Source organism: Notolabrus celidotus, chromosome 22, assembly GCF_009762535.1.
Source record: "Notolabrus celidotus isolate fNotCel1 chromosome 22, fNotCel1.pri, whole genome shotgun sequence".
Lineage (NCBI taxonomy): Eukaryota > Metazoa > Chordata > Actinopteri > Labriformes > Labridae > Notolabrus > Notolabrus celidotus.
Genome location: NC_048293.1, coordinates 14,234,774 through 14,262,688, shown reverse-complemented (window position 1 = coordinate 14,262,688; position 27,915 = coordinate 14,234,774). Strand labels below are relative to the sequence as shown.

The following is a 27,915-nucleotide window of genomic DNA, read 5'->3' as shown; positions in this document are numbered from 1 at the left end:
TGTTGATTTCCGTTACAAGGCTGTCGCGGCCCCCAGCAGTTGATCAATAGGAATAAATCAGTTGGCTCCTTTATGTGACATGAGATAGTTGTACATTTATAAGCCTCTTTATGAGATAAGATCTCAACACTTGAGCTTGCGTCATACACACTACTGACACACGATTACATGCAGAGCCCGGGCTGGGGTCCTTATTAAGTCACAGAATATCATGTCTTTTTACTTGGCCTGAGGCGGGAAATTTCTTGATAGAGAATAACAAGATACTTACATTATTATAGTTGTTGTAACTAATATTAAGACATATTTCTACTATTCTTTTTGGCATTTTAAAAAGAGGTCTGTATTATCTAATCTGTGAACAGATTCAACATAAAAATGTCTGTTCATGTGGGACTAGACTTTAATCAGTCCCTCCAGGAAGTTGCGATTTCGCGATCACAACTATCAACGCAAATTCAACCAATCAGCGTGATTTTTTTGCGGCCTTGCAATTTTATACAATCAGCGCAACTTTCCCGCAAATTTGACCAGTCACCTTAACCTCAGCCCCTGTACGTCGTCGGTTTTGTCATCAATTTCACTTCATTGGAACATAAACGCAAGTCCTCACTTGATCTGCACTTTTCAACAACAAAACACACACAGAGAACGGGTGAAAAGAGGGACAGCAGGCAGGACAAGTGACGATGACAACGTTGTTACAGATTGAGGGGCTCAGTGTTTGCTTGGTCTCTACCTGCAGCAGGTGTGCTTTATGAACCAGCTCTCCTCACCTCCATGCATCTGTCTCATCTTCATATAGATTTTTACCCCCCGGTGTGCGTTAGTGACAAAGACACAACCGGGGGACGTCTGTTTAACATTTGAGGTTTGACGTTTTTGCCGCCATTACTGTAAAAAGCTCCACGTCTAAAGTTTGATTTAATCCAGTTTGGTGATACATCAGACACATTCAGTAAGTTTTGATAAACTCATAGTCATCAAAGATGCAGATTCATTTCAGAGTGCGTGAACTGACTGTCAAGTGCCTGTGTCCCTGCGAGGTGCATTCAGGGACCGTAGTAAATGTGAAATACAGCCCTTTAATGGCATTTTTCTGTGAAACAAGAGAATCAAAATACAGTCAGTGGCCACATCAATAATGTTTTCTAAAACAACTATAATTTAGCGTATTTACTTGCCCCTGAGATGTTATTGGGGGGGGGGGGAAAGCAAAAAAAAATCGCAACTTTCACCGCATTTTTTTCAAAAAGCTGTCGCAAAATCAGGCTTTTTGGGCCGCAACAATCACAAAAAAATCCTGGAGGGACTGTTTAATATGTGACGTGATCTGATATCTATTAGTAGTACATTTGTAGGCTGAGTAGTATTAGTCAATCACATATCAGCAGTCGTATCCAGAAACAACAATTCATGTGGAGAGGAGAAGCAGAAAGAACACAATCTGATGGAGGTTATTCAACAGAGGATTATTTATCACTATAAAAAGGTAACTGCCTGCAAGTGCAGCCAAAAATCAGCTTAACACTATGTCATGAAAACCAATCAGTACCTAAGGGTAAGAACACTGTCAGACAGCAGTCAAAATTGAGCACAATTCATGGATCTCAAAGTCTGCTGGTAAATAATGTCAACCTGGTTTGCCGAGTGGGGCTAAGGTTAGCAGAGCTAGCACCACCAGCCTTCGGTCCTCCCTGCAGGTTTACGTCCACATGCCTGCGCTGGTTACGTGCTGCTCTGGTGGTGGAGCTGTTATATTCCAGTCTGACCAGACACAGCCTACATACAACTTCGACATAGCATTTTACAGGCGTTCATCAGACCCACAATAATGTATTAATAATTAGTTTAACTGACAAGTAATTCTGGAGCTAACTACGAAGGGTGACTGATCATTTAATTGATTTAACATACACATCCTTAGTTCATGTAGCTCAAGTAAACCAGAGTGAAGCCACAAAGTAACTTACTATCTACAGTGATACTTAGACTCAACAGAAACAAATGAACGGGCTCTATAACAGGGGATTTAATGAACCTATAAATTATGCCATTTACTTTGCAGACATATGTGGAGGTGCACATTTTATTTCGATCTGAACATACAGTCACTTCTCAAGCTGTTAATCAGACTGTAAACACTAAAGGGTACAGAAAATGAAGTCTTTGCTTAAAGTCGCGATGACCAACCGCTGGTTTCACCCAAATTACATATTACCTAATTACCCATTGTTCCCAGTGGCATATCACATTGTCATTGATAGCCGACATGAATCAATTTCTGTTACGTGTTTCTCTCTTTTTATTCCTCTTCTAGCAGATGGCTGTTCAATGAGTCTGGTTCTGCTCAAGGTTTCTGCCTATTAAAGGAAGCGTTTCGTGCCAGTGTAACCAAGTGTTTGCTCATTGGTGGATTAATGAAGGGTGTCTTATGAAAAATGTCATGAGAAAGCTTTTGTCCTAATTTGGTGACAAACAGCTCCTTATTTTTGTCCTCACTGACAGTACTAATAGTGCAACCATTGAGATTTCAAAGACTACGATTGTGCAGTAACCAAATTAAATCATGTCTTTGTTTTGTATACATATAGAGAAAAAACAAAAGGTTGCGATGCATCAATACTGTCCTTATCTGTAGAATTATAGTCTCATTGATTAGTCGTCTCCTTGCTTTCTCTTCACCTAAGCATGAAAGGCATTGCCGTGCAGCCGAGTAATTCTGTAATGTTCTGCTAATTACGTTTGACTAATTAGGATTCTTTTATGTGGCAATATAAGCGGGGAGTTTCCCCCCTTATTATGATATAGGTCCTGGCTCTGCTTCATTGGTCATGATTTGATACCGAGGCCTCCGTTTTCTGTTTATTTTCTAATTAAATATTAGCTTTAACCACTTTAAGGGGGAGATAATTAAACTGTTATACCCCCTCCCTCCACTTGCCTCTCCACCCATTGACCGCTCCAGAATGTGATCAAGTGAGACTCAAGCTTTAATTAGATGCTTGGACATTAGCAGGGTTTTTTTCAGGTTAGGAAAACCGGGCAGGATGCTTTCAACACCAAGCACATTGACTGAGCTCAAATTACATCCGCCTTTAAGTAGCAGATTGATTGGGAAAGGAGAGGCTGCCTTTACGAGCTAAGTGTTTCTGAATAGAGCTGCGGCGCATACCTCCTTCTCTGTCCTTTCACATGGCCCATAAAGAAGAGGGCTCCCCGGGAATGGAGTGTGGAGTATGTGAAAAACAGGAGGGATAATTTAACAACACACGTGTAGATGAAAAAGAGGAGGGGGGGAGGGGGGTGCTGTGGCAAAGATGGGACGTCTCAACAGAGAGAAAGAGTGTGCGGGGAAAGGTGTGCATGTGTGTAGAGAAAGGTGTGTGTGTGTGCAGGAGAGGTGGGGGTGGAGGAGGTGGAAAGCAAAGTGCCACTGCGCTCTCTTTCTATTCCTCCACAGATGATGGATAGCAACAGTGGGGAGAACAAAACCAAGCATTCCTCATGCTGTCACCACAATGAAACAGGGACATAACAGGATTTGGTCACAATGCGAGCGGAGCACTTCAGAGAGATGCCAGGCCATCATGCCACTTCTACTGGAAGTCAAAGACTCCATCCATCACGTATAACGTCCCCTTAGCATTTGACTGGGGCTGGGGCTGCTGTCTTCCCTGGGACTTCCCGGTCTAACTCAGGAGTCTTTGTGATGAATTTATTGCACGAGCCATTGTTTGGCTGTTGTTGTTATTCCATTTGAGGAGAAGGTTGTAAGTGGGGGTATGGAGTGTTTAATATAATGTATGTATACAGAAAGAAACTACATTTGGTTATTTCCTTAAGTGGTTTCAAGAAATAGTTCAAACATCTAGGAAGATAAGTTTATTAGCTCCTGGCTGTGAGTTAGGTGTAATACCATCTTTCTGTCCATAACAAAATATGGAGATGGAGCCAAGAGCTGGTTGGCTTAGAATAAAGTGCATAAGCATATTGGGTATGTGCTCTGCCCCTAATGACTTGGCTTATGAACAGGAGGATTGGGGTTCAAGTCCCAGTATGGACCAAGTTTGGAAACTGGGCTGGTAGCTGGAGAGGTGCCAGTTCACTTCCAGAGCTAGCCAAGGTGCCCTTGAGCAAGACACCAAACCTTCACCTGCTTAGTGGGCTCATCTATGTGCTTCCCCCTCACTCTGACATCTCTCCATCAGTGCATGTCCATAGGATCTTGATTGCGCATATGTGTGTATACCAAGTTCAACACCAGAGTGAAAAAAATTAATTTCCTATTAGGGAAATTTTTATTCATTTGGACTTTATTTTACCAGTAAAAAAAATGTTTGAGAACCAGTTCTCATTTACAAACATGACCTGGAGCTTGGCTCAGTCCAAAGCATAGCCTATATAAAACATGGACATAGTCTCAGTGATGACACTTATAGTTTCTGAAAGGCAGTTCGGAGCTAAAAAAAAAATGAGGTCGCCATATCAACAATGCTGAGTCCACCTAACTTTCACCTGAGCTAGTGACATGAGAGGTGGAGCTGAGATGACAGCCGAACTGCCTGGCAAAAAGCTACAACATACCTGCCTGTCAGTCAAATCAACCACACCCCTAAATATGCACAATTCTTAGGTCAAGTAAAGTCAAACAGTGGATCTATGAAAAAATGCACCACTGATAAAGTTGTCAAGAATAACGAAATGAATAGCCCCTTAATATGGGCCCTAATCGGGTTTTGTTGGTTCCCTCAAACCCAAGTGGACGTTTTAGGGAAGTGCAGTTTTCACACTTCTAAACTAGTTTCATTTTCCATGAGTTAATTATTTACAAAATCAAAAGTGCAACGGCGCAGATTAAGCCTAATAGTTCCTTTATAGTGGGAAGCCCAGGTTCGGTTCTAGCCTGCTAGCACCTAAAGCCCTTGGTTCTCCTTGCGGGCTCCTTGCAGGTGTCTGTAATAGTTACGCATTGCTCCAGTTGAGTCTTTATTTACCAGTTTAACCAGACAGCCTAGAACTTATCTACATTTTCTAGATCAAAATACTACCAAACCGAGCCATGTCACAAAATATTGGTCATCTAGTCTACAGTCCGGCAGTGCAGTGCTAGCAGGTACTCCCCCTGTATCCACAGCTAAAAGATCAACTCTATCTATGATAGTGGGCTGTGCTCCTGTCTGTAACATGAAGCCCCCCATTCACAGTACACAAAAAGGGAACTAAAGGGGAGGGCGGCAGTTACAATCAGCCTGAGTGGCTGGCACCGGCTGATAAACATGATTGTGTAATGCTCCTGTATGTGATAATGTGAATATTGTGTGTGAGGAGCAGCGGGGGCTTGGGCTTTGTGTGTGTGTGTGTCTGTGTGTGTGTGTGTGTGTGTGTGTGTGCATGTGTGAGTGGGGGGGGGGCTCGACTAGAAAATGAGGGATTGGAGGAGGGGAGCACCGAAGGGGGAGTTGCATTCTCAAAATTAAAAGTTGTAGCCTATTAGTCTGTGTTTGGTAGCTGAGCACGCGCCCATGCCTAACACGGCTGCTAATAGGAAAAGATGTGTGGAAGTGTATGATTTATGGTTGCACGCAGGCAGGGGTGGAATAATTTGGTGCAGAACGGGTACTTACTGAACGGCAACAACTCGGCTACTTATCCGTACTTTCTGGTGATAAATTAGCTCTTGTTTAAAGTAGCCGGAGACCCATTTTTCATTTTGATTACTACACTTGATATCTCTTTCTTTCTTACTCTCTCTTTGTCAGCAGTGATTCTCAGCTTTTTTTGTGTACGATCTGGAGTAAGGTAAATGTGTTTGTGTGTTTTCAGCCCAGCTGCTGGTTCTTAACCCCTCGGTGACTGGAAACTGCAGCAACCTTCATGTAAAAACAAGCTAACGTTGCTAATTGCGAGGAGACCAAATATGGCCTGAGTGACACGGCTTTTCTCATTGACCGTGTGCTGTCCTGCTGCCAGCTGGATGCGGGGCTCCTGTCAATCAGCGGCCGACCCCAGCCGGGACCTTCCCCTGCTCAGACAAGGTTCCCATTGATCCCTCCGTCGGCCCTCTGACAGGAAGCAGCCTCAGTGGGGGAAATAAGCAGGTGAAATATTAAGTTATAAGTCAGCTCCCAATCAATAAACAGAGCCAGGAGCAGGGGAGGGGCAGGGCCAAGTCCCCAAAGCGGGAGCCCTCACTAGCCGGGGGGTAATGCGATTGAGGTCTGTGGATCACCCCAAAGACCTGCAGGCAAACCATCTCTGACTGAGTCCACTGCCAAGTCCTGCAGCTCGAGCTGGCACTCGCTCTTATTGCCCTCTGTTTGGCACTGCCAGCCGTGCCAGTGCCCGGGCAGAGCTGGACGCTCTACAGACGGCATAAATAAAACATATGAGAGCTGTAATGAGGAAAGAGCTGCAGGGCCAACAGAGCCAGAGAGCAGTGTTCATTGATACACACAGATAGACAGCTCTCAAAGAACCCAGTACAGTAGTAACAGACAGCTGTAGAGCCAACAGCTCCACCTTTAGTCTTCACTGAGCGCTGCAGTGTGACATTGATCACACGTCTGTATGTGTCTTCACTTCATTGTCCTGAGTAGTTTGTTTGAGTCTCTGGCCCTGAGGTTGGATAGCTTGGCAGGTGTCAGCGGTTATCTTGGCCTGTCTTCTGTGGACAGGACGACTGAGGAGGCCCCTGTCAGCCCCCCTCCCTGTTAGGCCTGGAGGGGGCAGGAACGCAGGGGCAGCAGGGCAACCTGGAAAAGGCCCTTTTTTTTTCCTGCAAGGCCTGCATCTCCAGGGTCTGCTCCTCCAGCCCCCTCCTCTCCATGCTGGTGCTGCTGACTGACAGCTATCTTCCAGCTGCGGGACATGCACCCCAGCAACCCGCCGCTGATAAAATGTTAATGTAATTAACAGATAATGGCTGTTGTTTTTAGCTGTCAATACTCGGACTGGGAAGGGATAAAGGATTGGAGCTGCACAAAGTCACATTCAGATATCTGCCAGCCATTGTAGAATTCAATTATTTCGGCAACACTACCCCCACTTGTCTTCAGCTGCTAACCTCCACACCACCATCACGACCCCCCCCCCCCTCCACCTGCCTTTATGGCATAGAACCACACAACCGATGGTCTTCATGTGATATTGACAGCATCTCCTCTGGCCTGCTGTTTGAGCCAGCTGTGGAGAGAAAACAGACCCACTCTCTTGAACTTTTTCATATTCAGCCATGTCTTCTGCTTGCAGCTCTCAGATCATAAATCATGTGACTGAGGCAGGCAGCCACAGGGCTCCTCTCACCTCGGACAGCGCGTCGGACACAGACGCATCCAACCCGCCACAAGACAAATGTATTTATATTTGTAACCAAAAAACAAGACGCCTATCAGGACATAGCCGGCGCAGCTTTGGACACCGGCTGCCTGACTATTCTGGTATTTTAATAAGTATCATGCCCAAACAAGATTAGGCGCTTCCAGTTTACGAAATGTCAGTGAAGGCAGCGCTATCACTCATAATAAATGGGCTTATGCAAACAGTGGGGTTTTTGCCATGCATAAGAGCTTGTTTGGTGTGCACCGTGGTGATGCTGTATGCTGATATGCAATTATTCTAAAGAGTATCAAAGTTCAGGTGTGAGTCTACCATCTTGTTGGAGCAGTGGGGGGATGCTGTGAGCAGCTACAGATTACCGCAGGAATATTCCATGAATAAAGAGGGAAAACTTGGACCGATAAGGGGGAGCCTGAGAGTATGATAAAATACAGTCCATAATGGATGGCGCTCTGTGTATTCATATTTTGTTTTTTGGTCCGGCTGCTGATACGAGTGATAATTCTGCTGCTCCACCCTCAGCTGGATTCAGTCTTAACCATGTCAAACTTTGATCGGTCCATCTCCACTGTTTGTGCTCCTGCGCCCTAATTAACCCAGTTTGTATGTGCTAATGACACCTAATTATCATTTGTGTAACAAGATTGCTCTCATTGCCATAATGAGAAAAACTCCTTCAAATGTTGCTCCGCTTAGGAGCGCCTTTCTGCCGTTATTAGCGGAGTGTTTATGCAATCACATCTAATTGAAGTGTTAATTAAATCAGGAATACCATTGTGCCAGACAAAGACGCTAAGTAGTGGGAGTAGGGCTAAAAGCTTCAACGCCCCCTTTCCCGACAACCACCTCTGTGGGTACACTTCAGGCCATAACCCTCCCAAACATGCAGACCAGCAGCACCTGACCCCCAGCAGCATTCACAGAGGAAGAGGAAGAGCCAATCAGAGTTGATTGGCACTTTGACTGGTGGATGAAACAGGCCCCTCCCTCCCACTGCTTCAGTGTTAATTGCTATGCACAGAGAGGTGGGAGGGCCGATGGCTCTTGACCTTGTCCGCTCGTCAATATCCACGCAGCTCTGGACGAGGGCGATCTCAGGTGACCAGATACACACAGGACAAAGAGAATTATCAGCCGTCAGCAGACAGAGAGACAACACGCATATTATAAGACATCCAGTGAGTAAAGACTGACAGGTCTGAAGTTTTTCTTTGATGGTGTTTCTACAGCGTTTCATTTAAATACCAGATATTCTGAATAACTTTCTCACAAAACAGTCAATGAAGATGTGTGTTGTTTAGCTCAGCACACATCTAATGTAAAGGGGCTACACTCATCGGCAAAGTAGTTCTAACTCTAGCTGGTGACCATTATCTCATATTGAAAATATATTTTTTAAAGTATTGCTACTGGAGCCTCAGCCAGATGGTGGCTGTAGCCCATCTGAATGCTGATCGCTAAACGCCATCAAAAAACAAATGATGAAGTGGAAACTTTATCAGGTAAAACTAGTAAATCATCAACAGTGACATTTATTGCTATATTAACAATCCTATGCCAACACTCAAATGTTGTCTGCAGAATGTTTTTTTTTAACTCTGAGATAAGGTGTCTCCATCACCTCTGAATAGACAGAGTCCGCCCCTGAGTCCCGATCTGATACCAAACTGTCCTGTGTTTGGTTTATGTTTTCGCCTTTTTGAATATGTCCCCGGAGAGTACCGTAGGGCGCATAAAGCAGATGCTCTTTTTCTGTGCCGTGTCTAGCAGTGCACATGTGAGTTCTACATTACAATTTAAATCATGGCTTGAGTTCCACATCAATGTCCCATTTATTAATTTCTCATTATGTAAACATAGTTAAGCGAAATCAGAATGTTCAACTACACTCAGCTGCGAATTGTGTTCAGTGACAGCAGACGTAAATGATCGAATGAGATGATCGGCTCAAATGCCGATCACCGATCAATTAAGTAACATCCAGATCGACTCCGATCCGATACTTGAGATCAGGATCAGGACATCCCTAATTGTATATTTATAATTCAAATATCTTGCATTTCATAACAGTTTAAAGTCCATGTAAACAATGGAAAGTAATTTTTTTTACGAGGGTCTTGATTTACTCTAGTTACAACCACAGGTCAGTGGGGATTCACAAACTCCAAAGTAGGGCTCTGATGGCTTTGTGATGCAGTTGTCCACTGGCATCAGTCTGATAAGCTGCAACAGTACGCTCATCTCGTAGTTGATAGCTGAAACTCAAAGTACTTAAGTGGTATTCTGATTCCATTTGACACAACATGCTTATTATTCTTGACTTGTCAACTGAGCTGTCTGGGGTTTTTTAAGGGGGAAATGCGTTGTTCAAAAGAGGAGTGCCGTCGATGTTTATGATCACAGCAGCAGCAGGAAACAGGAAGACGCTGGGGAGGCAAAACTACAGTGTGCCAAAAGGGACAAAACAGTACCCAATTGAAAATTTATTGCATCAATTTCTGTCTGTAACCTCATTGCAATTAATGTGCAAGGTTTGAAATTGCAGCTATTTTGGCTGCATTTCCTGTCAAAATGTAATCTGTGCGACCTATAATATACATTTGGTAGCAATTGTGCAAGTGCAAATAATGGCTGTGGTGTGATCTTTTTTCCACTTCTCTTTAGAATTTTCACTAATGCAGTGTTTGATCATCAACACGGTGGTTGATCAGTAAAGGCTGATTTATACTTCTGCGTTGAATCAACGGCGTACCCTACGCCGGGGGTCCGCGTAGCTCCCGTACCTACGCCGAGGCCTACGCACGTAGCTGACGTGCACCTCCTCCAAAATGTAACTCCCCGTAGAGCCGACGCGGACCGCAAGCTCTGTGATTGGTCCGCTCAGCGGCTTTGTCTTTCCCGCATTTACAACACTTCCGGGATCCCGGACATCGGCCGCACATCGGCCGTGTATTTCATCTCCTCCTCTCTATTCTTCATGTAATCATGTTTGTATGATAAACAGCAACATGTATCAGCTGTAGATTAACATAACACGCTCTGAAACTCTGTGGAAAAGTAAACAGAGATCGTAACAGGACCGGAAGCAGGCGACCGGCTATCAGAGAGACCGCACTGCCCTCAGGCGTTTCGGCGGAGAATTGCTGCGCGACACGGACAAACCGACGCACAAGTATGTGGGGCTCATGTCCGCGTCAGCCCCAGCTGCGTAGGGGAGACACAGAAGTATAAATCAGCCTTAAGGCCTGCTAAGAGGCAAGGTATTGTGATGCCAGTTAAGAGCAACATGTATGACCCAGCAGGCATTACCAATTAAACCACTGCTTACATAACCATCAAACATCAACTTGACACTGTGAACTTTCAAGGCTGATTTTAAATTGGTTGATATTATCCTTCAATCACTCTTTTCACTGCGCTTCAGTGTCACGTGACGGTGTCTATGTTGGACCTTTTTTAAGCATGCTAATATGCTGTAACCAAGATGTGAGGGCGCTCAATATCAATTAAATTAAAAGTAATACATACAGTATTTCACTCTGACGATGCCAAAGAGAGAGGGAAGGAAATTAAAGAAAACTAATAAAATTTAATATGAGCCTACACACAGACGTACAGGGAGGGACAGTGTTGAGGGTCCTCCTTGGGAAGCTTTATTCCTCAGCCTAGGTGAAGAGATTGATGGAGGAAGGGTGAAGAGTCAGGAGACCAATTGTCAAACCCTTGCCTCAGGATGTGTGAAGCTCCAGTGGCAGTGTTTTGTTTTCTTCAATAAATGAAATATTAGCATCTATATTGTGGTTGTTTTCTCCATAATTTCCAGTAGGTGTTCCTACATTTTTGCTGATGCTGCCAACTCTTTGAGGTTGGGACCAAGTAAAAAGTTAATTTTGAGCCCTGATGTGATGATGACACTCACAGCCCTAATTAAGATTTGTTCAAAATATCAAGCATGTGCACATGGCTAAAATGAGTTACTTAAGGTTGTCAGTGAATGGTTGAGACTAAGATTTACAATTCAAAGACAAATATCCAAATAAACCTAAAATGATTGTTTATTTTTTGTCTTAATGTCTCAACACAAGTTTGCAAACAGATTATTTTTTGCATTCAATGTGTTTAACATTTCAGCTGAACACTCATTTTTTCCAACCTGTTAATCTAAATGTCTCTTTTGTTGTTTTTGGTTTTCTTTTCAAAATTTGAATGCATGACCGTAATTCATATATTCATTTTGTTACTGAAAACACATTTAGAACATCTGAAATGAATATGTAATTTGTTTCTTGTATCACTCTGCATGCCCCGAGGAGATTTCCCCACAGCATGAACAGAGTAATTCAGTAAGTGGATGGAGTTATACATCCATCCTGCAGTTTGCATACTCATTCCTCGCCCAGGATGATCCATTTCTCTCCTCTGTCTTTTCCTCCTCCTCTCAATCTCATTTCATACCCCGGTCATTACGTCTCTCCCCCTTCTCTCATTCCTGCTCCTGAACGGGACCCATTGGCCCTGATTAATCTGCTGCATTTGACTTAATGAGAGGTCATTCACATATCTGATCACAATGGCTACAGGAATCAATGATAGATGGCCACTTGGCAGAAATACTGAGGCGCTGAAAAAAACCAACTGAACCTGTTAAGACTTTATTAGATATTCCCCCTCTGCTCTGTGTACACCAGTGTGTTGTATTACTGTGTGTGAAATATCTCTCTCCAACCTTGAAAAAGCTCTCACAGTGCTTCTTTTCCTTTCTGTGGTGTTAAAGTCAGCTTCTGTGAGTCAACTGTGCTACTTGGATTCTCAGTTTAACGTCCTGGAGTTGGATAAGGTGAGTGCTGTGACTGAGAAGTGTGTTTGTGTGTAAAGGCTGGATACACAATAGACCGTTCGATAAAGCAGCATCGTGATACACACATCTAAACAGCCAGAGATATAGCAGATATTGGCAAATGCGCACACATGAACGCAGAAAATCCTTCAGTTAGGAGATTATGAATTGATTTCTTCCGCCCTATAAAGCACGTGTCTTCCTCGCTGAATGCCATAATGTGTCCACTTGACCTTTCTTGGTGGGCTCCTTTCGGGTGAATTGACTCCTAAGTGTTTGGCCCTGGCCTTTTCAGCACTATGGGTGTCCTCCGTCTGCAGTGTGGCCAGGCTGGCAGACATCCGCAGCCTGTCAGCACATCATGCTCTCAGTACAAATGCAAAGGCACTCTTCACAGGCACTAACACAACTGCTGAGGTATGTCAAAGAAGGCTTCACTGCAAAATGCACATCCATCTGAGGCTATAGGATGTGAAATCTGGTCAGAGTTGCAGTGCAGAAAGTAAAAGCAGCAAAGTGCTCATATTTTCTCCCAATCAGAAGTATATTATTGTGTATATAGAAAGACTATGAAAGAACTAGAAGAATGAATTTAATTTATCTGCAGAAATTATTTTAGCAAGCTTGTGTAATGTACCCATCATATAAAAGAAAAGCCTCTGCAGAATATTTTAACCAACACTTTGCACAAAAATGACCTAACCATATGACCTGTTATAAAATATGAAACCTAAAATCATTCTGAATTCTAATAAAATGTAAATAATACATATGAACTCTCAACAGTGTGCAAACCAGATGGAGTTGGATGGATCTTGATATTGGAAAGACATAAAGCTAAAGTAACAAGTCTGTTGGGTTTATAATACGTTTTTTTCCATGATTTTTTAAAGAATGTGAGTTTTTGCGCAAGCTTTTGAGAGAGAGATTGATTTATGATGCTTTTATTTTGCCTTTTTATACTGCCTTATCTGATAAATGATAACAGCTTAGAACAGGGGTGTCAAACTCATTTCAGTTCAGGGGCCACATACAGCCCAAGTTGACCTGAAGTGGGCCGGACCAGTAAAATCATCACATAATAATCTATAAATAATGACAACTCTACATTTTTCCCTTTGTTTTAGTGCAAAAAAAGTACAAGAACATTCGGAAAATGTTCACATTTAATGAACTATCTTTCTACAGAAACAGCTGTTGTAGTTTTTGCCATGATGAGTCTCATAGTGGGGCCAAATGTTTTACTCTTGAAGCCCTGAAACCTGCTGCGGACACACCGAGCACACAGGTTAGCCATGCAACTGACACAGTGTGTAATGTTTACTGCAAAAGAACAGAGAGACTATAATAATGAAGAAGGTAAAGTTGACTATTTTGGACCCCTCAGCTCAAACATGAACAGTCTGCTTGCTGGACAGTGTTGTATGAAGGGATAGTGCTAGTGTTAGTAGTGACTGAGTGCACCTGTAAGGCATGCACATGTATGGTAAGCACGCGTATAATTTGTGGCTCCTTTTGAAGATTGTGGATCCACCGTTCCTGCTGTAATAAGTTTAGATATAAAGTTTACATATATGTAAACTTCAGTGCTAATTGGATCATCTTATAGTGCTTCAAGAAAAAAAGTCCCGCAGGGCTGTTCAGGTGCGCTCCATCAGCGCTATGATTTTATGCGACCCCCAGCAAACAAATCTGAAATAGTAGTTACTTTTATTGAAAAAATGCAGTTAAGGTCTTCTCTGTAGTTTTTTCACTTTGCAAAGTTGTTCCGCGGGCCGGATTGGAACTTCTGGCGGGCCGGTTTTGGCCCTCGGGCCGCATGTTTGACACCCCTGGCTTAGAACAATCAACAATAATAAATGTTCTATGCATTCGCCCCCTTTCAGAGACATTAGCTTTGATGTTATCATAACAATGTCTGAGCAGGGGTGGAGTCTTTACACATGGCCTCAGATGGCATAAAACATGGACGTAGTCTCATTTATATCGCCCATCGTTTCCTGAGGCCAAGCTTTGAAGCCTATTGATGGCGGTGGCCATATTGGAAATGCTTATTTAACCTAACTTTTAGTCCACCTAGTATGATGCAAAGAGGATGTGCGGAAGCGGGTCTTTAGCCTCCTTGCTAACAGACACATTTCTCAGATGGCAATAGAAAGAACTACTGCGCTGGATGTAAACTGCACATTGTGGACTTGTGAGTGTAGGTTTACTTTGTTTTTCTCATGTGAAATTAGATCAGCTAGCTGTAACCTGACACCAAAAGGTTGAGCAGACCACACTAACTCAGTAACAGCAAGAATAAATCACATGGCCTAGAGGACAGTTTAAACCTTTTTCTAAACCCTCCCCCAAAACATTCAGCGTCTTATAAACCACCAAATTCTTGCTGTGACAGTCAAGTAAGCTGTGCTCTTAATAACACAAAACTTGTAACATTAATATCTTTTGGATTTAAAAAAAAATCCACCCCTGTACAGAGTGCTTGGAAAAGAAATTAGCTATTCAGACTAAAATGGCTTTTGTAAACATGTTTATTTTTCCTGTAAAGATTTCCTTTTTGGAAATAATGTGTATGTGGCTTCTGTTGCTTTTGCAGCCAGCCTCTAGTGGACATTGTAGGAACTCCAGGTTTTATCACTATTGCACCAGCTTCCTTTTTGAACACTGGAGGTGGCCGTTAGCTCATGACACAAACCTGAGGAGTGGTTAGAGAGAGAAAAACTTTCCACTAGTTTATAGACAATGGATGACAATCTTATTCGGTGAAAGAAGAAAAATGCAGAAAGAGTTGTCACGGATACTTTGGCAGGCTGCCCAGATATCACACCGGCTTTTGAGATGTAAGAGACGTAATGACTTTGAAGAAGAGGTGTCAAAGGCAGAAAGCACTCTTTGCTGTTAAAAACAGCACAGAGATTAATCGTTAACCTCAACTTATGTGTACCGATTTTCACCTGTCTCTTGAGGTACAATTTAATCCCACAAAACCTGACTCCTGATTCATAGTAGATAAAGGTCATCAGATAAATAAATATTAAAGCAAAGTTAGGGAGAAAACTCCACTCATGTTCAGTGAGTTCAGTATATTTTCTAGCCGTGGTAAGCAGATGGAAAACAAGATGTTGCATAAGAGCAGCACATGACATTTACTTTGATGACCTACAACGTGTTTGCTGCCTATTCACTTCACTGTAGATAAAGTACTACACACTAGCCTGTCAGTAATTCATTCCACCACATTATGCAGAGTGAGACACGTGTATCCAGTATTTGCTGCCATTGATTTTCCTGGTCTTTGTCCAAGTGCCATCTCAGGTCCGTGGAGTGTGGTGGCAGCTTAGGCTGGTCAGTGACACGAGGTCCCAGGCATCTGAACTAGCATCTGTTGCGGACGGGAGCAGCACAGCGGCCGCCCTGTCCTCGCTGTTGGCCCGACACCACACTGCACTACCCGCTGTCTGTCACACCCGGCGCCCTGCAAAGTTAATTGTGAGCCGGAGTGGCGCTCTGGGGCCCTCTTCGCTAAGCAGCCCCTAATGACAGGCAGAGAGACAGCTACACATGTTCGCCGGCTCTCCCTCTGGAGGAGGCTACAGATAGCGCTCCGGCACAGACACTGACCTGTCACAGAGCTGTCAGCAGCCAGCCTGTCAGCCATGCAAGCCCAGCACGCAGCCCGGCTATCCCAGGTGCTCAGCTGACAATCTCCACACCCCGTTCTGTCGGCTGCTCTGCCAAGCCTGCTGCTGCTAACATTCATTAAGGCTCTATTCAAAGCGGACTCGGCCACTTCATTATGAGCCCACTTAAGAGTGTTTGGGACATGTATAAACAGCACTTTTCCTGTGTTGAATGGCAGTCCAGAGTCTTCCCGAGTCCATGTTCAGCTATCTTGTACTCTGGCGTTAAATTTCCACTCTCCTCACCTTGTTCCACATCTTGGTCTCCCATGCTAGGAAGACTCCTGAGGTGTGCATTTTGTGTTTGTGAAGGATTCTCCTGGTGGTGTAATGGGGCTCAGCACAGACGTATGGAACACATGTGCTAATATCTCCTCATAGGAGCCCAAATGAGCCATTACAAGAGCTAATCTGACAGGCATACTGCGTTCAGTTCCCCATCTGCCAAAGCTACAGTGTGCTGCTCCTGAGTGCAGAGCTGGGATGGATGGGCCAGATGGAAAACACCCCTACTTTAGGAGCAGGGCACTGACCATGGATGCAGAGGGAAGCTGGGAGGATGTCAGGGTTGAATCGCTTGGTTAGAGCAGGAAGTTTGGTAGAATCAACATCCACCTCAGAACTTTAGTTGTTACTGGAAATCCTTTTTTAAAAAGCTCTGGTCCTGTGTGCATGTTGGCCTTCCACCTCTTCTCCATCTATACAGCTTTTTCCCTACTTTAACCCATGGAGAGCAAGGGGAGAAAGGGTGGAGGGAACAAAGGGGCAATATAGGCCACCTTCTACCTCATGGGGAAGAAGACATATAACATTAATGGTATCCGTTAACATCTCCTTAACCCCAATCCCCCTTGCTTCCCGAGCACCTCCCATCCCCTTCTATTCCCCCCTGCAGCCAACCGCAACCCGCTCACAACCCCACCACGGTCCCCCATCTACCTCCACCCCCCTCAGGCTCTGCTCCCTGGGGGCCTGTTTGTTTCCCTGCCAGGGGCACAGGCGGCGGAACACTGATGAGGTGCTCAGGCCACCGTGAAATGCGCCATAACCTGCCAGCGCAGGGGCCTGGTGAGATTGCCGTATTTACTTTTTAATCTGGCCGCCTTAATACATGCGATAAAAACTTTGTCACATTAGATGGTGACAGATGGGCCCGGAGATGTTATTACTGGTCGGGGGAGAGAGAGGGTGTCGGGATGAGAGGGTGAGGCCGAGAGAGGGGGGCACGAGAGGGAGAGAGGCAATGCCCCCAATCACGATAATTTTTCATCACCCCAATTACATTGTTGAGTGCGTCTCGGCGGTGGCATGTGCACACCCAGCGCCGCTGCTGGGTAAAGAGCGAGGCAGGGAGACATAAATAAAGATAAAATGAGGTGCCCTAGGTCCTCTATCCCGCTCACTACTCCTCTGCCATCTCTCCAAACTGATGGAGGCCCCGTTTAAATGAAGGCTAAATCTTATTTAGATAAGAGAACTGAACTGCTGCCCGGGACGAGAGCATCATTGTTTGTTACTGATGGCTGGAGAGCGGGAGAGGAGGAGGAGGAGGAGGGGGAGGTAAGGGGGGGAAGTGGCTGGTCTTTGCATGTTCTTATGCTGTAAGAGAGATTGAATGTTGTTTCTGTGTTTGCAGGCAGTCAGACCACATGCAGAGAGTATCCGTCACTACACAGATAGACAGGTACGGGTTTGTTTTCTAAGTGTGCATTTGTGAACTGAGTCCCTTGGTAATAAAATTTCATTGGAGTAGATCCATCCTAATGTCGTTTCCTATCTCGGAGCTCTTTGATGTGTGTTGCATGGAATACAATATCAAAAGTATAGCTGTCTTTTATAAGCTCTCTTTATAGCCCGACATCAAACTGTGTGCTGGTGAATGTGTGTTTGACTCACAAACATTTTGTTAAGCACATTGAGCACACAGCAGAGAGCTGCCTCAAGCAGCAAGTTCAGCAACTGTTTTCCTTTTTAATTGTTGTGGAAATTAAATAAGAGTGTTTGTGACATGGGTGTTGTAGGTAATGAGAGCCTGGGAGCAGCTGGGAGGCTACGGGCCTGCGTGCGCATCATTAGGAGCTCAGAGGCTCCCAGGCTCCACGCTACCGTAAGCCGCTAATGAAAAGAATGTAGTCACAGATCTCATTTTTCAGGCAATTCTTGTGTAAACTGGAGATTTTCCAGTGTATGCACAGTGGAACAGGGGCCCCACATAAATCACACAGGCTGGCTGCCTCCACTGAAGGAAAGAGGGGGTTTGGAGCACATGCTAACCACGCAGACATATGCTGCAGGAAACTGTGAATCTGCAGCAGCACAGCCAGAGAGAGAGACACTCACAGCACCTACACCTGTCCCCCCCACCACCCACTTCCCTCCATCTCTTCTAGCTCTCTATCCATCTCCACTGTGCTGTCCGACAGCCCAGCCCCCATCCTCCCCCCGCTCTAACATCCCCTCCTACCCGCAGGCAAACCAACCAGCAACGCCTGCATGCAAGCCATTGAAATGGGTCATTTTTTAATTAAATACAATATTAATTACTGCGAGCATCATTACCGATATGTGAGATTTGACTAATTAGTGTAATAGTTTTGGAGTCACGCTCATTAAATATGAAAATTACAGCAGTAGAAAAGATTGGTTCCGTGATCAATCTTGTATGGACAGAGAGGAAATGATTTAGAGAATAGCTTTTATTGTACAATTAACTCCATTACAACCTGCCAGACAAGAATAAAGAGAGCAGGGAATTTGGTCGCTGTTAAGAGTTTCACACAAGTGCTGCCTTCGGCTGCTGTCTGCCTTCCGCCTCACTTTCAAATGCAATCTTTTCCTTGTAACTAGATGAGACACTTGCCAAAGCATACAATACCCTCCAGAGAAGCCGGAGCCTCATCACCCACTCAATTAGGACAGCTGCTTAATGGACGACTTGTTGATCTCTTCTATGTGACACCCTCAGAGTTCAATGTTCTTTAGTTTGGCAGCTTTGCACTTAAAGGAAATAGCGGGCCATTGTCACTCGACAGCAGATTCCCTCTGGTAAACAGGGATTCATTTTACGGTTAATAAGCAGAAGCTGCCTCTGAAACTGTTCTTCTACTACAGATGTTTCAATCTTTCCTTTTAAAAATGTCAACCTGAACTTAAGTATCGACTGAGACTGAGGATCACTCTGATACCAGCAGGATTAAAAAATATATAACGGCTGTAAAACATTGATTGCTGACACTTTGCTCGCATTGACTGAAATTACACTCTCCACTAATGCACACTATGGTTGTCGGGTATCATCACGTGATAATTTCCTTGAAACACCAGATTATATATAAAGATGTACAACTATAATACTCCTGAGATGTGAAGCCAAAATATCTGGAGCTCCCCCTAGTGACTGGTTGCAGTACAGATCACAACCTCTGCCTCCTCCAAGTTTAAGCACACACCAAATTAATTTCCTCATCTGCTAATATTTGATTCTGACTGATCCTGTCAGATTGCATGAAGATTTAAATTATCAATGATGTGACAGCGCTGTGCTTCATGCATTCATTTTGTACCACAGCTCAACTATCATGAGCAAAGGACTCGTGGTACCTCTCAAAGTATCCTTCTAGTACCAAAATGTAATAAAAATATTCAAATAAAGCATCCTTCTAGTGACTATTGCTGCAAAAGACGTCCAATGAACTCACATGGAGGTGAACACATGTCTGAGTCCTTTTCTCCATCTGCTGCTTGAGTCCAAGTCCAATTCCAAGTCATCAGTGCTCAGGTCCAAGTCGAGTCATGAGTCCTGAAAATCAGGCGTTGAGTCTGTCTTGTGTCCTAGACTCGTAGACTACCCCACTGCTGTCATCACAGGTATTCAATATTATGCTAATCATGCCCTTGTGTTCACTTTTCGGAATAATTACATTTTCAGTAAAATCTGGAATATAGATTGCACTGGATTATAAGACGCAGAATGTTTTGGGGAGGGTTTGAAAAAAAGGTTTCAACTGTCCTTTTTCGACCATGTGATTTATTCTTGCTGTGACTGAGTTAGTGTGGTCTGCTCAACCTTTTGGTGTCACGTTACAGCTAGCTGATCTAATTTCACATGAGAAAAACAAAGTAAACCTACACTCACAAGTCCACAATGTGCAGTTTACATCCAGCGCAGTAGTTCTTTCTATTGCCATCTGAACCACCATGCTGAGTTTGCAATCCTGCTAGCTACTGACGTTGTAGTTAAGCTCACCACCCATTAATGCAGGTCATGTTTTGGGAACTAAGAAGTCTTTCTATCAAATCAGCCCTCCACAAAGTTTATTAACTTAAAGTTTTCACAATGCATGAGTATGGACTGAAAGCTGTTAAAGTATGTATCCCAGCATGCTTTGTGTAGCAATACAACTGTTTACAATATGCATGAATGGGGGTGAATTTTCAATTGCATCAGGTTGCATTCAGTTGAGGATGGTGGTGGCTGCACTAGCAGTTTGGACAGCACATGTCTGTGATGAAGTTTAGCTAGCTTATAGAGCCTTCTAGGTAAACAGGATGCAGCTTATTTTCTAGATATAAAACAAATTGTATTAAAAGTGGCTCTTGTACACTGAAATGTATAGTATATGATACCATATTAAGGTACAGTGCCATAATTGTTAGATCTGTTGGCAAATGCAGCTGCAGCAGCACCATGTCAGCAAAGATGAAAGTTTAAGTTACACTAATGTAAGAGTCACTGAACTTTCCATAACTGTGTCTGCTTAACCCCAGAGAAGCTGTTCTACTAAAGGCTGTACAACAGGAACATCAGTAGCTCCACCACATGATCTCCTTTGTGCAGACTCTGACTCTAAATGACGTCACCAGCACAAATTGTCAGCGCCTGTTGTGAGGGTATATTGGCTTCTTTTTATGTCAGCTCTATAAAATGTGACACTCCTTATCTGTTCAAACACTACAGGGAGATAGCTTTCATATAGAAATAAGAATATGGTTATATTACTGAGTTTGGAAAATGTCAAATAAAGATTTAACCCTGCAATCAAAGTATTTAACAGATGTTTCAGTATAAAATGAACAGTCCTCAGGCTAGAAATAGAGTATGGATGGTCTCCAAGATTTCAAGTGGGCACTGAACTCCTCTGTTGTTTGTGTGTATCAGGGTCTCTCTCCACTGCTCGGGTAAACACATTGCACAGGACCACAGCCAGTGCATAAGAGCTGAACAGAGCTCCTCTATGTCCTCAGCATGTGTACGACTAAACACTGAGCGACAGAAATTGGCCCCTTTGCTGGAGTGGCTTTTGTGTGTTTAGCATATCAAAGCTGTGAAAATAACCGTGTTTGCGTTGCCTCGTCTCTTTCCAGGTGGTCCATCATATCTGGGCCCTCAGAGCGGATGGCACGCGCTGTGTGTGTTGATCGCGATGGCATCTGGGTGGAGGGGAACACCCCTGGCTGGCACTGCAAGTGTGGTAGTTTCAATACAAGTGATGGCAGCCATGACAGAGCAAACAAGAGCCAAACCACATTCAGATTGGGGGTCTTTTTGCACAAATGTGAAAATTATGATAGACGAATACCATTAGGAACAGAGCTACAGTGCCCTTGTCATTATTATTCAATGGATGTTATGTACAGTAGTTTACCAGATTAATAACAACTTCAATAAATCATTAAAATTTCCTCATTTACCCTAAAATAACATCTGGATTATAAGTATTTACAGCAATTTAGAAATCATTCCTATAAAAATATTAAACATTTTTCTATTCACCTACATTCCTTTAAATCCAACCTGAAGTGAAACTCTTCACTGCTTATGACCTTGTACCATGAATGTCTTTGTGAACCTCTGCTGCTCTACGTATGTACCATAAACATTTCCCCCTCTTTGAATATATGCAATAATCCTATCTCCAGCCACATGAATACTGGCCCTCCATATTATTGTAATGCTAACCTCCAGACTGCATGCCTGATAGCCAATACTTTATCACAGCTTTGCCTTTTTTATGGGTCTGGTGTCTCTTTAAAATGATTGCCCCTGTTTTGATCTGATTAATTTTGTGTGAGCACAAACAATTACTTTTCATCTTTATCTGCTCTGGGAATCACCCCTTTTTATGGGTATCATTTATTACAGGTGGACAGCTACTTGTTTATTAGAATTTCAAGCAGCCTATCGCGGCAGAGATCTCCTGTGGTCTATATTTACATTTCAACTTCAGCTAAACAGGCATGACAAACACACATAGCAAAGGGCCAGCCACGGCCGCACTTCATTTTCATATTGCCTCCTCGCAGGGCCAGACGGACTGGACTTAATGCAAAAGTTCCTGACATGGTGGCAGAAGGTGCTGAGCAGGAGGGAGAGGAGAAAAAAGAGAGATGGAGAGCAACTGAACAAGCAAGGAAACAGGAGAGAGAGAGAGAAGAGGAGGGGAACGTGGTGGGATGGGGAGAGCAGGTTGACTGAGTATGTGTTTGAGCTTTCAGGTGAGTGTCCATCATTCAGGGAGAGAGGATGGGTTCATGGCCTCTGAAATCCATCCATGGCAAGGGGGTCTTCACAGTGAATATAAATATATGTGCGTGTGCCACGGCCAGGGCCACTCTTGACAAGCCAACAGCTGTTAATTATGAATTGGCCTGCAGAGAGGGAGACAGGCTGGTGAATATGCAGAGCTGAAGGAACGCACAGAGCCCGTGCAACACAAGTGTCAGACCCCCACTGCACCCGGAGTGGCAGGGGTTGACCTGGGTGTCAATCACAAGCTCTGGCCAAGCAACAGGACAGGGATTGCTTGGAATTGACCCAAAAAACTGTGGTTTGACTCATATGGAAAGTAACTTTTTTATTTCAAAGAAAGTGACAACTCTCCCTGGCAGATATCAGGATACTAAAAATAAAAGCTCAAGGTTGTAACTTGACAAAAGGGAGAACCAATCAATTTTAGTACATTCCCACATGTCGAGAACATTATTGTCAGTGAATTCAGGGTGTATGGTATCACAATTCAGAATGTGGTAACCTACAAGTTACCGTTTCTGGTCAGGTGCAGAAAGGTTGGTTATTATCTGGGCTCCTATAACTTAAAAACTCTGCTTCACAGGTCAATTCATTCACCAAACTGAAAGCATCACAAGAGAGTAAAGTGTAACAGCATGGGCTTACATGGATTTAAAGGGGCCCTCTAAAAGTGTGTCATGATAGCCAATCAAAAAATGTCAAAGGATTCGTAAGTGATCAACAATCTTGAATCAAATTTAGAGCAACATCTCCCTCCAGTAGGGATGCAGCAACTAACTGGTTTCACAATTAATTGCGCTTTTAAATGTCTCCAACTTAACCATAAAGCCCTCACTACAGTGTTTCTGTTGTCACTCTCAAAAAGAGGACAGTACATTATATTAAGTACAACCTGCACAATACAAACACCTGTGGTGCACTAAATCAATGCGTCGTGCTCATAATGACACATGGAGGCTACACTGTGTTAGCTTTACTTTGGCAGAGGGCAAGCAGCAAAGCTATGTATATTTGTATGAGGAAATTTGTGAAGTCTGCATTGTGGGAGCGTTTCATAAGACCAAGAATGACCAAAGAGATATTCAAGGCGACAAACCATCTGTCTGCAAAACCTGCAGCAAAAAGTTGCAGCTAAAGGATCAAACACATCAAACCCAATTCAGCATCTGCAGGATCATCACCCAGTACTATACTCCTCAAAAAAAAAATGACCCCTAGTCTCAGTGAGATCACCCATTGGCTGACTCAACCTGACTTTATGTCAATCTCAAGTGGACACTCAAGGAACAGCAATTTGTGCAAGCAGAGCTAAATGCTAATGTCAGTATGCTAACATGTCTACAACAATGATGCAACTGGAACAAAATACCGGTTGCAATATGGGAATGCCCCACATACCCCACTTTTACAACCCATCTTAAACGATGGCTCAAGACATAGCAGGTCTGTAATCACTAATCTGTATCCATTGTTGTCTCTCCTTCCCTTTGTGTGTGTGCGTGTGTGCGTCCGTGCGTGCATGCGTGCGTGTGTGTGTTATCTTACGGGTTTAATGTATGCATTTTAACCAAGCGGCAACCTCCTGTCTCAAATGATGAAGCCTATGCAGAAGTGTTATAAACTGCAATACATGGAGAATCCGCTTGAGGCTGGCTGCAGAAACACCGGAAACCACATAGACATGAAAAAGACGATCTTTGCAGCATTAATAAACATGTTTACAGCCTGGTTCAAAAAACGGTTTGGCCCTATGAAGCTAATCTCTCTAATGGCACACACTGTACGGGGGTAATTATTTTTTAACGTGACGGTTCAGAAGATATTAAGATTACGAGTTTTTGCCCAAATAAGGACATGACTGACATGACTCCCGGGCGGGAACACATAGCTGTTGGCTAGGAGGCTCACACTACATCACACTCTGCCTGGTTGAGTTCCGCATTTCCAATATGGCTGCCGCCACTGATTGGCTTCAAATCAGCGCTCAGGAACAGATGGGTGACGTCACGGATACTACGTCCATATTTTAAGCAGTTTATGATTTTAACCAAGCGGCAACCTCCAGTCTAAAAATATGAGTCCAAAGCGGAAGTGCTAAAAGCTGCAGTTCACCGAGAATCCGCTTGAGGCTGGCTATGGAAGTACCGGGAGTCACATACACATGTATGGGAAAAAGACGATCTTTACAGCAGAAATAAACATGTTTACAGCCTGATACAAAAGATGTAGCTCATTTCTCAATCGGCTCACACTGTGAGGAGGGTGAATTTATTTCTAACACCGCAATTTCAAAGATATTGAGATTAAGAGTCTTCCAATGAGAGGCACAGCTGCCTGCGAGAACACTGTAGCTGTTGACTAGGAGGCTCAAAGCCCGCCTCTTTACGCCACAATTGCTCAACAGCAGCAACATGGCTGCCGCCGACTATTGGCCTCAAAACAGCGCTTCAGAAACAGATGGGTGACGTCACGCATACTGCGTCCATATTTTATACAGTCTATGATTTTAACTGATATTCTGATATGTTGGTCCATGTTTAAATGGTCCAACTCAGGACATAATGCTTGATTATGCTGAACGGCACTTTAATGCGTTTACTTGCACTTTTGTATAACTTATATGTGCTCTTGTGATGTATTGTTGTTTTCTTTGTCATGCCATCATGATGTACTGTTTCCATGAATTCTGTTTTAGACCTGCCGAGGACTACGGATGAAAATTAGCCTTATGGCTAACTCTGGCATATTTACATTGATGCGACGCTGAAATGCTCATTAATATGCACTGTCCCTTTAAAGCTGGGGTTGGTAGTCGTGGAAAAATAGCATGAATTTGAATGTAGCATTTCCTCATGACTCCGTCTAACCCCTCCCCTCCTCCCTCGGAGCTCCTCCAAGCGAGTGGGAGAGAGGAGAGACAAGAGGAGAAGTCTTTCATTCATTCAAACATTGATTGTTGCTTTGTTGGTCGACATGATCACGGCCAACAGAGACCGGTTATTAAAGATCAACGTGTTCACACATCGGCTCGTCATCCCTACAGCGTCCGGACGGACGCTACAATACATATACATTTTCTGTAGGACTTACTGAATTTCATTAATTCTTTTGCTTGTCAGAGCCCCCATGGTGTGAGCTTTTCAGACTCTGATTCAGACTACAGTCCTGAGCAAAGCACCTCATCGGGTCAGAGGGGGACAGGCCCGAGGTCGAGCGAGAGGGGCAGTAATTAGAGTCAGGGGAAGCAGAGGCAGGAGACGGGGACGAGGACGAGGACGAGGAGTACACGCCGGGGAAATGTACGCGCAGGAGGCGGGCAGAACGGCAGGATGGGATCTGATTGGTTTAAAATTTTGGGACCCAGAAACGGTGAATGGTTGGTGTTTTCCCAGGTTTACTCCAGCTGTAGATAGCAGCTTTTTTCACTCTTTTTTTAAGAACACATTATATATTGATTACCATCGGGACATAAAGATCATTTTAACCAGTATAACAAAAAGTGTATCTAAATCTGATTACCAACCCCAGCTTTAAATAAATAAATAAATAAAATAAAAACACATACTGCTCTTTCAGTGTGATGTTCACTTCCATAATCTAGTTTAGCTACTAGAATGCTAACATGTGCTAAATGTGCTACTAAGAAATGCAAAACTAACTAACAACTCTCCATATTTGGCCCAAAGGGATGTTTGTGCTTCATAAAAGGAGATTCATAAAAGGAAACTCGACCTGGTGAAGTTTGTGTTTAACTTTCGATCAAAACAAATGCATAAAAGTATCACAACAATGCACAATTCAAATAAAGATGACTGCAAAAAGCATGTCTGGGTTCACAAAATCCTTTCACTGAAGAAAGACTGTTGTGCAGCTTTGGTTGAATACATAATGGTAGAGTGGATTTATCTTATATGTCTGAGAAAACATCGGCACAAACAAACAAGCCCTGCTCGTTAGCAGCCCTGCTAGCTGTAGTTGGCCCAGGTACAGCACAGAACAGAAAGAAGCTCACTTTCAGCTAATGAGACTCACTTACTTTATTAATGCAGCTCCTTCTCAAAGTCCACTTCTCCTGTCCTGTTATCCTTCACGCCTGTTTTTGGGGACGTCCTCAACCACGCAAGCTCTTCAAAGTGTCTCTCTCGTTTCCTCAAAGTTACAAGAGTAAAGATGTCTGCATCAGCTGATCAAAACATGCTGTTGTATTTCCCCCAGTAGATAAAACACAGGTGATAGTTTATAGACTTAGGATTTTAGAGTAGGCTGTTCATGTTCCTGATAGGAAATCAGAATTGAAGAGGCAAGAGGTCTCCAGGTAAATCCCACAAGAAGCAGCAAAGGCCGACGGTAAGACTGTATACAAAGATGGATGGCATAACCGCTCTCCTAAAGTGAAGCCAAACAGTCAGAGCTTCCTCAGGTGGCTTGCTGCACTTTAGATCATACAACCTGCCTGCTTCATGTTCACAGATGGAACATGGGCCAAACTAGAAAGCATACATACATGTTTTTGTTGTGAAAGTTCTTATCATGCCAGTTCTAAACAAGTGTTGATTTTTCAGAAAGGTTTATTCTTCATAATTTAATCATTAATGCACTAATTAATGCAGTGCTGTGTTCGTTTACTTTGCAGAGTGGAAGACAAACAGTGATAAAGTGTTTAAACACTAAACATGAGACGTGGAACTTTTTATAACTGCCTCCGACTAACACAAGAATATATTCTGTCGTGGACTGGATTGTTGACTTCTGTTTTTTAGATTATTTTTAAATATTATTTTAAGAAACTTGACTTTTAATCCGCAAGTTAAATGCATGTTTTTATTTGTGTAAGTGCATCAATTCTGCAGCTGCACCATGCTTCAGTGCACGCCTTGGCTCCAAAATATGTAACCAGCACAACCCCCCAGTTACTATCAGAGAAATACTGTGCTGAAAAAATAAAATTATTGTGAACCTGAGCAATCAAAAGCTCCAGCGCTGAACCACCAATGACCCCAGTTAAAGCAGGGAATCTTAAAGCTTATTTGTCATCCTTAAAAACCTAATATATCTCCTTCTATTCACAGTGGAAAGCCCCCATGTGAACACACCAGCCATTCACAGTAGGACCAGGGTTAACAGAGCCTGTGCCTTTAATGACAGGAATATCTCCAGGAATTTTAATTAATTTTCCACTCTTAGCAGCTGAATCTGCGTTAATTTTCCCCTCAAGGACTTTTATAAATTTCATCATTAATAAAATCAGACATTCAATTAGTCCCAAAATCCAGATTGCCAACTGTTTCATAACAGTCCTGGTCTGATTTTCCTTTTTTATTAGGTTGGAAGAAAAAAAAGTTAAAACTAATTTCATTAATCTAATTGTCATAACTTGGAACCATCTCTTAATTAGTTCAAATTAATATGATTAATCACAATAATGACAAAAACTCATTCAATTACAGGTTTTCAATGGCAAGTGGATGTGTTGGGGGTGATAGGGGCATAAAGGATGAGGGCGGGAAGCAGAGCTGGCTGCGAGAGAC

The 27,915-nt window shown here is 43.4% G+C and overlaps 1 long non-coding RNA gene across 4 annotated transcripts in view; it reads right to left on the bottom strand.

Annotated features, from left to right (window-relative positions):
* Nucleotides 1–26,802, bottom strand: part of LOC117806578 — a 64,706-nt gene extending 37,904 nt beyond the window's left edge. For all 4 annotated transcript variants that reach the window (XR_004629699.1, XR_004629696.1, XR_004629698.1 and 1 more), the window contains exon 1: nt 26,424–26,802. This is a non-coding gene — a long non-coding RNA (uncharacterized LOC117806578). The remainder of the gene's footprint in view (nt 1–26,423) is intronic.
* Between the last annotated feature and the right edge of the window lie 1,113 nt (nt 26,803–27,915).